At 43.4% G+C, this 12,064-nt stretch overlaps 1 protein-coding gene across 3 annotated transcripts in view; it reads right to left on the bottom strand.

The window, feature by feature from the left end:
- Window positions 1-12,064, bottom strand: part of PDZD2 (PDZ domain containing 2) — a 379,689-nt gene that overhangs the window by 201,249 nt on the left and 166,376 nt on the right. The window lies entirely within an intron of this gene.

Here is a 12,064-nt window from a genome sequence, read left to right on the forward strand (position 1 = left end):
CTGGCCAGAACACCCCATGGCGTGACACTGCGTTCAGACCTGGGAAGCAAGGAGGAGGAACTGGGAGAGCTTAGGAAGGGGATCCAGCCTTCAGAGCCCAAGAAGACCAGCCTGCTGGAGAGCCAAGTGAGGAGGAAGGATGGGCATGGGGTTAATGAGAAGCATCTAGATCCCACAAATCTCAAAGGAGACATTTCCTTAGGACAGATACAAGCTCTGTATCTGTGAGATGACTGCTCTAGAACTGTTGACTTCTCAAGCCTCTCAGTCAAAAACAAAACATACATATATATATGTATATATGTATATATATATATGACATGCACCCCCAATAGATGTGTTTATTTATTTAATGTATGCATGTACTATTGTACTAGTACACTATATACATTATAAAACATATATAAAGAAGTATTTTAAAAGAGACATCTAATGTGAAGTACTTAATATTTAAAACCTTTTTCACCTTTAGTAAAATAAATGATATAAAGCAAATATTATTTTTAGGAAAAGCAATACAGTTAAATATACGTCAAAACTGTCAAATACTTTACACTCTGGGATATGATCATTCCCAAGTATGGCTGGAGTTCAGATAAATGGATGTGGGATTTAAGGGCTGCCATAGCTGCAGACACCTCACAAGGATATGTAGACCCCATTGGAAGAAGCACAGTAGGGCAGGATTTCATCAATGATAATACCTATTTTCCAAGCATATCCACCACTTGTACTAAGGTTTTGGTCAAAACTTTGTGTTAATTTTCAACTTAGTTGAGCTTTCCTGCAAAATCGTCGAAAGGTACAGTGTTTTACAAACAGTTTTTAAACACATAAATTCTCAAAAATTCTTTGGTAGATTTAAAAAAAAAAAAGAAAATTTTGCTTCCAAGATTTCAAATATACATATGAAATATTTTGTTGACAAATAGCATTTTTTTGTAAAAAAAAAAAAAAAGTCACATAAATGGGAAACATTTCCAAAAATCCATTTTGAAAATGCTCTTTCCGTAGCATGAGTTTCTTTCAAATAGCAGGTATTCTCTTATTGATGCAACCTTATCTTTACATTGGAGAAACGGGTTCTGAGTGTTTGGTCTACAAAAACAGCCTCCAGAAAGCAGGTCCCTGAAAACCACTTGTTCTCATAGATGAGGTGGGCCAATTTGAAACACTTGTCTTTTTCGTAGAAGAGAAAGCACACGGTCATCTTTAAGTGCGATGACTGTAAGTGCTGTGCCCCGAGATAAACATCAGACCTCTCTACGGCAAAACGTTTTCATGATTATCCCCCATCTTATTACGGAGAAGAGTAAAAATCCAACCGATTTTAAAGGTTGTTGTTTTTATAAAATTAACCACACCGATGACATGCGCTGGCACTTCTGGCATCTCTGTCTTCTGTCTTCACTTCTAGCTTCTTTGCTGCGCTAACTCTCCCAGGACCAATAAGTGAATCAATTTCTTGTTCTGGCCTATTTTTGTAACCTTACTCGGAATTCTTTTTTATTCTGGTTAAAGCAGCTGTTACCTTACATAATTTTCCCATAAAGCATTATTTTAACTAACAAAGTCATTAACTTTTGAAAATATATCTTTTTTGGTATCTCTTTCCTTTAGTGACTCACAAACAAGTAGGTGTTCCATTTCATTACTGAAACAGAATCGAGCAAATACCCTTATTTGGAACATGTGAGAAACAGCAGTACTTTCCTCCAACTGCCTAGCAAACCTCCCACACTGCACACTGTTTCTTTAAAATTTGAGCAATGTTTCTGTGCATCTTCCAACAGAATTTGCTGACAAAATCAGGCATTTTATTTTGCAGTTATATTGTCTTCCATGGGTTATTTTCGCTATTTTTACTGCATTAGGAAGAATGAGGGTTTTCTTAGTGATGTGACTTTTTGCCTTAAACAATGAAGAAAAATTCCAAATAGGCTTTTAAATATCCAGTTTAGTATAATTCTGGACTACATGTAGGATGTCATGATTTTAAACATTGCTAAAACATTTAAAACTCTTTGTATTCATGCGGTGGATCTTTAGATTTTAAATATCTTCCTAATTATGATGGCCTCATACCATCATTAAGTATTATCCCAAGACACAATCTATGCTTATGGTGAGGATTTTCTTTCATGATAAGGGCTAGAAATTTGTATTTCACATCGTTTCTTGTAGCTTTAGATCTTAATTTTTTGTCTGACTTCTTGTCAATCTGAATAGATTTTCATGGTTTTACCACATACTGTGGCTGAGCCTATCCCAGTGGGAAGGAGGGTCAACCAGCCATTTTCTTATGGTTGGCCTACACCTGCATTAATTATGTGATTTTTAATCCTCTTTTTTTTCCTCTGAAGAATTTTAGAATTTCTCTCCATTTGGTAAAGTTTAATTTAATTAAAATGAAAAAATTTAATCCATAAACCTATTTCATTGAGTAAACCTACACAAACTGCGGTTCCTTGAAATAAGTCAAAAGTGAATTAATCAGTAAGGGGGGGTGGTCTTTGTGGATCATCCTTTCTTCCCTTAGGACAAATCACATACCACACAGGACACAGGACCCTTTGACATATGCACTGAGTAAGGATGCCAGAGTCAACCATAGCTAAAATATTAGAATAAAAGCTCAATTTCTTATTAAGATAAAAATGTATCTTGGGATGTTAATAATTTTTTCACCTATCTCATGGATCTTCCTGGGCATCCCACTGGGCAACAGATCTTCCAAAGCACGAACCGTTTCTAGCAACTGCTGTCCTCTCTGCTCATTCTGCTGGGTCAGACAAGGACTTCACAGGAATGGACATCTGGACTAAATAAAGCCCGTGAGTCAGAAAAAACCCTCAAGACTTGCCATGCAATTTGACAGAGACCTGTACTTAACAGAGCCTGAATTTTTAAGAAGGACACCCACTCCTTCTTCTCCCCATAATAGTTCAGCTTCCCTCAGGGACATTTGTGAAAGTATATCTGTGATCACAAAAGTCAAAAAAGTTTCTTAGTTAATCCTGGCCCCATTTAAATGAACTAACTTTCAAGTCAGGCCCAAGGGCTGAGAAAACATGCACTTCAGCTATGGAAACAGCCCGGCCCTCTGTCTCCCTTCCCCTCCGCAAAAGGAAATGGGCTAAATTGAAGTCCAAGAAACGTTGTAAATGATAGAATCATCTTTTCTCTGGTGAAGAAAGAGCTCTGAGTGAGGTAACAGTGGGGAGAGTCAGTATTAGATCACTGCTCATGTCCCTGCATCCAGGTGTCTGCGGCTCTGAGATGCAAAGAACCTGGATAGTCACACCTTTAAATGTTTCTTTGTGCATTTCAATAAACATAAGCCTGTTCATCCAAAAAGCCACTAGGAGTCACATCTTCATAACCATTTTAAATCTATAACAAACTCACCCCTCAAAATCTTTGGAGGAAGATCCAATTTCAAAGAAGAATCCCATGAAGAAATCTATATAACTGTTAAAACCCATGTTTTAGTATAAATTGTACCAAATACACACACACACACACACACACACACACACACACTTGGGTCCTGAAAATATCATGTTTTATTCTCTTCCAGGAGGAGGCAGTGACCCACAGGTGAACACCAAAAGACAGGAGTTTCAAGCCTTTTAACCTCTGTGCTTGGCAAACAGGTTGATTATGAACAGCTGAGCCAGGCCATGCGTTACCTGCGTCTGCGTCACAAGACTGAGAGGGACCAGGGCCAAAACAGGTGCCAAAGCTTGGAATTCAATGACCTTTTGGAAAAGAAAGACTCAAGAGTCGTTTAAGGGTATCTGGTGCTCACAATGAGAGAATAAAAGTGCTTATTACTTATTTAATACCTGGACATAAAAAATGAGTAGATGTCAAGAAATGGCTGAAAATGGCCCAGAAGTGCCCATGGAGAGGAGCAGAGTATGAAGCCAGGCCAGTAACACTGTAATCACACTAAGATGCTTTTGTCTTTTTTCTCTTTATAGTTTACAATTACAATTACAACAATTTCCAAAAGTAATGCTAGAAGTTTCAAAACGAGTGTCTTAAGTGGGAGATCGGGGTTTTCCATCTCCCACGGCTGAAGTCAGTCACCCAGTGGAGGCTCTGATGGGTACCAGAGAAGACGGCATTGGGATGAAATGAAATGGTGCTCAGGAACTTTGATCCCTTTTAAATTATGGGGAGTGCCACCTTTTGTGTAATCTCTTCCCTCCTGAGGACAAGCAGACAATGAAACGCTGCTTTCTAAGTGGCTCTGGACATTACCTGTGGGCTGTGATTAAGGATGTGCCAAAGTTGCCAGTTTTCTAAAAAAATCCACCCCATTGGCCAGTGTAGTGTTTGACATGGCCCTACTATTCACGTTCCTTGAGGCTTTCTGATTTCAGAAGGATTGAGTCAGACGGGGGAAGGCCAACTTCCTCCACCATCCATCACAAAGAGCCTAGCACAGTGGGTTAATCAGATTACAACTCATCGACTTGTGGGAGACCTGAGGGCCAGGGCTAGGAGTGTTAGGAGAGGACGCCACGAGGGGAACCGGGATGGGCACTTCCTGGGGACAGCATGAGGACACCAGGCACCGAGTGGAGAGAGATGGCACCCGAGTCACTTGCTGCTCAGGGATGGCTCAGATGCTGCCATTCAAGAGAGAGCTCTGAAGCCTGAAAACACCATCCTAACAGCACAGATGAGAAACCCACACAGCCTAATGAGTAATAAACTTGACTAAAATTCCCAGCACGGTGCTCGACTTCAGCCACAAGATGGCAGGCAACAGTGGCAGATTCCCCACAGCCTTGCCCAGAAAGCGGTCTGAAGACCTGAGGGAAATCAAGCTCCCACTGTCCAGTCCCACAGCTGGCCATCAATAATACATTCATGAAGCTGCTATCAGTTAAACTCTTGTTGAGAGAAGGAAGGTTCTAGATGTAATTACCTTCCATTTAGAGAATGGGGGAGAAATACGTAGAAAAACTTAATTTTCTGTTTGTTTTTACTGTCAACAGTAAACTGTAAAAAAAACAAATCTAGTTTCATTGGTTACTGTCTGTAGTGTTGAAAAAAAAGTTCTAGAATTTGAGTCAGAGGCCTTGAATTTTAGTCCTTGCTCAAAAGGACTTGATTCCAGGAAGCCATGCCCTAGAGCCTCAGTTTCCTTCTTGGTTGGACTTGGATGAACTCTGGGATTCCTTCCAGAAACCAGTCATGGAATGAAACAGCGTGTGGGGAAAGCAGGCAAAGAACAAAGTGGGCACAAACGTAAGGTCCTGCAATGCTTCATTTCCACGGCATCCTTGGGGGAATGGGCTGTTCCACATGACGAGTTTTCCAGATAATTGAATTTTAAATGTTGAAACTTGTTTTCCTTTTAACCTTCTGTAATGGAAATCTTTCTAAAGTGTATTACACGCTTCTTAGGCTTCTTCAAGAGCAAGCTGAATATAATTTAACCTTGCTTGAATGTCTCTAGGTCATCGTGATGCCACCTCTTACTATATATACAGTCCTGAATAGAGCACTGGTGCCTTTGGGCATATTCGGGTAGGCAGGACGCTCATGCTAAATGGCCCCAGAGACTACATTATAAAGGTATAATTGACAATTCTTCCTTTCTGTAGCTCCTACATCACCACCAGCAGTCATTTCTCCAAGTTACACCTGCTAGCAGCATTTGACACTCGGTTTAAAATCTGCTATAACCTAGAGAGAACTCAAGGTTGCCATGGGTAACCGGAGTCTGAGCTTGTAACAACCCTAAATTTAATTTTACACACAATTTAAAGGCAAAGGGTACTGTGCTGAAGGTTACTCGTGGTCAGGGCTGATATTCAGTTAGTCCGCCGGGTATGTAATGTAATGTTCCTATGCTAGTTGGCCAATTGCCCAGAGCCCCCTGGGGCTTCCAGCCAGCTCAGCACCCTGACCTGTCTCCTGGGATCACACAGACTTCTCACGTGCTGGTAACTTGAAGGTGCACTCTGGCTCCCGAACCCTGTTCCTGCAGGGAACCAGCATCCTTTCCAATTGGCGGGTCCCCATGCCATCCCAGTTGCTCAGTACTTGGTATCACCCTAGCTTCTGGGCTGCAGATTATTCTCTTTCCTGATGAATGCATGGCTAAAGTTTGAGTCTCTCCTCTGTCCCTCCAACTCAAAGGCCTCTTTTCAGTTGCACGCTGTGCTCTGGGTTCAGATGGCCTGAGGCTGACCAGGACGGGTGTTAAAAGTTAGCTTTGACTGAACATCTACCATATGCCAGATGCCTCTTCAGTACGTTAACTAACTCATCTTATCTAATCCACTAAATGACCCTATTGGGGAAATAGCGTCAACCTCCTGTGGCTGAGGTAACTCGCCCAAAGTCACACAGCCAACACGGAGGCCTGGAAGCCAGTTCCATCTTTCTGAGCTCTGTGTTCTTTGCACTAGGCTCCTCTCCTGTTTATTAATGTACAAAAAAGTGTTTATTAATGTACCAAAAAGTCCAGTCATGGTTCACATCTTGGAAAATACATTTCAAGTGAAACATGGGCCCTTTTACTTTTCAGAAAAGGCTACTTGTTTTGTTGTGTGGGTTATGTTTTAATTAATTCCATACTTTGTTACCAATTTGGAACAATCTGTCCTCAGGGAACAGATCTGGTTTACTTATAGAAAGCTGGCTGAGGGAGGGAGGGACTGGGGTTACAAAGTATTCCTTGTAGGAAATCATCTAAAAAACCTTCTCAGTTCTCCCTCCACCAAACAAAAGTAAATAGAACATTCCAGAAAATCCCATCTTCCCTAGAGTAGGTATGATAAGAGCTTGAAAACACACACTTTCCTCTATGTGTTACGGCTGTGCCTGCAGTGGGGCTGTTACCACTGAAAAGAATAAGGGGCTCCAAGAGCTTCAGGGGCCGGCAGGGGGTGGGGGTGGGGGGTAGCTAGAAGCAAACTGCAGACCTGGGGAGTATCGCCCAGTGAGAAAGCAGAATGGGGTCTGTGATTTTGGGTCAGTCACAGTTGTACTTTTGGAACTGGTCCCGGGGTACAGAAGGATGTCAAACCCATAGCTCTGAATTCTCTGCTCTTTCCCCTGGGGATGAAGTTTACAGATTGACTCTAAGCTAATTTTTAAAATAAGCAAACCATGACCTCATCTTTCACATTTTCCACCTGCTCCTCCCACACGTAACACACCCACAATTTTCAGAGTGTCCTCTTCCGAAAACATCCACCACTCTCTAGTTTCCAGAGTAACTCTTGTCAGGGAGGAAATCGCCCGAATAATTGACTAGCCATAGGTGACAGGGTCAAAACACCAAATGTATTAGTTTGCCAGGGCTGCCATATAAAGTACCACAGACCAAATGGCTTAAGTGACAGAAATTTGTCTCATGGTGCTGGGGCCTAAAAGTCTGAGATCAAGGTGTGGGCAGAGCCGTGCTCCCTCTGAGGCACAAGGCAAGATCTGCTCCAGGCCTCTCTCCTAGCTTCTGATCGTTTCTTGGCTTGTGGCAACATAACTACAGTCTTCACTTGGTGCTCTCTCTGTGCGCGTGTCTGTGTCCAAACTTGCTGAAGGACACTAGTCCTGCTGAATTAGGGGCCCACCCTACTCCAGTATGACCTCATCTTAACTAGTTACATCTGTAATCACACTATTGCCAAAGAAGGCCACACTCTGAGGTACTGGGTAAGACTTCAAAATATGAATTTGGCAATGGGGGGTAGGTGGGTGACTAGAAGACACGGTTCAAACTACAACATCATCTAAGGTAGTTTTGAATTCAAAATCAAACTCAAGAGAACGAGCAGAATGGATTGCCCAAAAGAGTGCCTCATATTATCATTCCAAGTGATGGCGTGGACAACTAACGTATCATATTGGTGGGGTGGGGTGTGATGTTAGTACGCAGACACCCGAAATCTCATGCTTACGAGTGAGGGGATACACATTAATTGAGGTTGCTGTTTGCAGAGATCCACTGGGGTCTCTACAAAACCCTACTTCGTATTCACCAGTTTTTAGGACAAAACCTACATAGGTATGTGGGAAAATTTAGTGTTTAAGGAAACTGTTAGCCAGCTACAGAGTAAAAAGGAGCGTCTTGAAAACATTCAAAACACTTTAAATTCCTTGATACTTAATCTCAAAGTGCTTCTAGTTCTAAAGTTCTGACTAGATATGTTTGCCAAAAGGATTCTATATTAAAATTGGGTTTCCTTTTATAAGACGGAGTGGGGGGCTTCTGTTTTGCCTGTCAGTTTGGGTAGGGGGAAGCCTTATAACGTTCTAGTCATTTTCTTCCCTGGTGTCTGCCATCAGACTGAGGCGGTATTTTGTGAAGCTGAAAACCATGCGTGAAATGAAGCACCGGACCACGTGGCGAGGACCAGCGTATAGCTCTGGGGCAGAGCTGAAGTCATATAGCACAGGAGTCAGGAGCACAGACCGTGGTGGCCATTCTGGTTCTGCCTCCTCGTTAGGTGACCTTCAGCAAGTTACATGGCCTCTGCGGCCAAGGTTTCTCATCTAAAGCTGTCCTTCATAGAGCTGTGGTAGGTACGAAATGAGATAGTGGATGGCAGAATGTCCACGATGGTAGCAACTGCTCAATCCGTGGTACTTCTTATAATTGCACCATAGAACTAGGGAGGGAACCTCAGAAAATGGAGCTAGTCTCCTTCTGTCTTGTTAACTTCTTGGTTGTTATGAGCACTGGGAGCCCAGGACTCTAGGAGTCCTTCCTCATTACTTGATTCACTTTCATACTTCTCTTGAAGACCAACCAGTGGGTCCTGGTCTTTTCCTCCTATCACCCCTGCATCTCTGTGGCTTCTGGGGAGATTGTCACCATTCAGCGCGTGCACGCACACACACACACACACACACAGACACACACACACACGCATACACACACGACTGTACCATCAGAGAAAGGAATTTCAGAGTCATGACTGTTCACTAGTAAAAAAGTTATGTTTGGAAGATTTACTTCCCCAGCTGTGGAAAATTTCCAGAAGCCCAGTGCCTTGATGATTATTTCCTTATTTTCTGTATTCTTGATGCTCTGGCATTTGGGGCCTTGATCCCAGAGAGATTGACCCTCCCAGGGCTAGCCAATTCCTAGAAATAGCAAACAACTCCCCTGAGAGTGTACCTTTGATATACAAATCAGCCAATCCAGAGCCCACACCCCAACTCTCTCCTTTGCAGACTCATATATCAAGACAATATTGCCCCTCAGTCACCCCAGGCCAGGTACTAGACAACCAGAGACCATCCTATAGCTCAGAACCTGCTGAAATCATTCAGAGTACCAAATCCTAAGATTGCTCAGAGTAGCTACCACGCTTCACCCAAACCTTCCCTTGAAAACCCCAATAAAGGCTTTGGGCCACGCTCTCCCCTCTTCTCCCCCTGCCTCCTGACTAACACTGCTGCTTCTCCATGTAGCCCTGCGTGGTGTGCAGTTCCTCCTGTTTCTAGGGATCTGTGAGTGTAAACTTCTTCCTTTATGACAGTATTTCCCTGTCTGCATGGCTTATCATACTCGATTAAAATAAATCCCAGGTACATTTGAGAACACCCAGGCATAACAATTAGCAATCTCACAGACCTGTTCCCCAACCTTTTCTCCTATTTCCATTCTCCAAGCTCCTTGGCTTCTGCTATTTCAGTCCAGATACCCACTGACCACATCCATCCAAATACGTATTCCTGACCACACAGAAGGGAATGGTGTGCTGGACCATGTACCACCCCTAGCTAGGAGTCAGAAGAGAGAGACTGAGTCTCTCAGTCTGCCAGTTATCACTGTGACATCACAGGAACACTGCTTCACCTCTGTGAGCTTCTGGAATGATAAAACCAGCTCAGGTGGGTCAAATGAAATGTTTCAGAGATTCACTCCTAATATGTTAGCATAGGCAGCTGCAGCTCACCTCCCTCCCACCCTCACTCCATCATCCCAACACACTTACCCAAGATCTTACCCATGGAGAAAACCCAGAATCCCAGACTCAGTTTACTGCTTTCCCCATCACACCATATTTGCCCCCTCCTTGGAGTCTCCATTAAGGAGTCTAGTTTTGTGTCCCACCTTCTGTCATGACCCTGGGCCCATCACCTTTCTGTTCTTCTGTATCTTCTTTCTTTGAAAAAAAAATGGGCATCATCCTATCACTCCCTTCAAGGAATAAATTCAAATCACCAAAGAATCCTCCCCAGGTAGCTGGAAAGCCTTTTCATTTCAGGGTCAGATATACTTTCAGAGCCTGGGACAGAGAACTTTGCCTCTTAAAGACTCCACAGCCTTAAGCAGCCAATGGGAAGAGCTTCCCGAACAAATAGGAGAAAATTTATCCAGTATGGAAAAACTCTCCCAAATCCTAAAGACTCTAGTAACCTCTTAGATAAGAAACTCCCAGTCTTTCCAAACACTCTCCATGGAGAAGAGACATTGTCAGTCTAATATTTTATTGAGCATTATGTATTAAACACAGTGCTAAGCCCTTTATACACATTATTGCATCACTTAGTCATTGGTTCAATAGCGTTATCATTCCCATGTCACAGACAGGGTCAACCAGCTTGTGAGTGTGGGAGCCTGAGAGGACAGCACTAGTTGTTTGGCTCCAGAGCTGTGTGCGCTCTCCTGCTGGATGTCCCCTCCTTGCTCTTCCTTCTGCCTCTGCATCCAAGGGGGCTCCCCTCAAAGCTGACAGCTGCAAATGGTGGGGGCTCTCCAGGATAGCTCTGGGAGGGCTGCCTCAAGCTCCATGTTAATCCCTGCTTCTAACCCTGAGAACCCAGCCACCAGGGACTGAAGTCACCTTCTCAGTGTCAACAAATACTACAGTGGCCAGTCCTGTTTCTTTTCTAAGAACAATTTCTAATTTTAAATAGAATCATTTCTGTTCAACACTCTTCAACATTGAAAATGAAGCTTCTCCCAATAACTGCCAGTTCAGGACCCAGCCATGAGCCAAGAACATCTCTTCAGCCGGATAGGCAACCCAGAGAGAACACTGGTGAGATTCTAGTGCGTAAGTGCTCACACATGCCAGCCAGCCCTGTGCCATGACTATTCCATGCATTGGCTCATTTAAACTTGTACCACACTCTATGTGCCTGATGACTTCTTGTTGCCCCTCCATGTCCACTCTCCACCATTCTCCACCCTGCCCTCTGCCACAGGTTGACACATAGGGACAGTCTCAATGGGCTCCCTTGCCACTGGCTTCTGGCTGGTTTCTGCCAATGGAAATCTCTGGTAGGAGACTGAAGGGAAGGAGAAGGTTAAACTTAAGATACTTCCGCTCTGGCTTCTTCCCCTCAGGGTCTCCTTGGGTTAGATGTCTTCCTTACTGAAAGGTCACCATGATTCTCAAGGTGACCCTCTCTCCATGATTCCCTTCTCTTGGGACATAGGAGCCCTCCTCACAGGAGGCCCTGAAGGCTTGACAAAAGTTATGCATCTCAGAATATCTTCAAACTTCTCTTTTCTTGTCTCTTCCATATATACCCATTACTAAAACCCTGGTGTGCAGTAAAGGGTTAACACAGCAAATTTGGGGTATTCAACCCACGTATATTCCAAAGAAGGAACTGGTTCTTGACTAACTCCTGGGAGGTAACCTATACGTCCTTGGAATATTCTGCCTGATACCAAATAGTTTATGCTAATAATGTGATTTATGGCAGGGGCATTGGTCCATGTGGCATTAGTTTGAAATCTGGAAGGACTGGATCTGAGTAACTAAGGTCAGCTACACAGGCACTCCATGTCTGGGTGACTGACCTCCAAGAAAAACCCTGATGCCAAGGCTCATGAGTTTTCCTGGTTGACAGTACTCCACAGATGTTGTCACACATCACTGGTGGGAGAATTGAGCCCTTCTGTACAACTCTACTGGGAGGGACAACTGGGAACTCGTACCTATTTCCTCTCCTGGATCCCACTCTGTACCTTTTACCTTTGTGCATCTTTTCGCTGTAATAAACTGTAACCCTGAGTTTTCCCGAGTCCACTGAGTCCTTCTAGTAAATCACTGAGGCTGAGGCTGGTCTT

Source organism: Ursus americanus, chromosome 15 (assembly GCF_024610735.1).
Source record: "Ursus americanus isolate L20-20 chromosome 15, mUrsAme1.1.p, whole genome shotgun sequence".
Lineage (NCBI taxonomy): Eukaryota > Metazoa > Chordata > Mammalia > Carnivora > Ursidae > Ursus > Ursus americanus.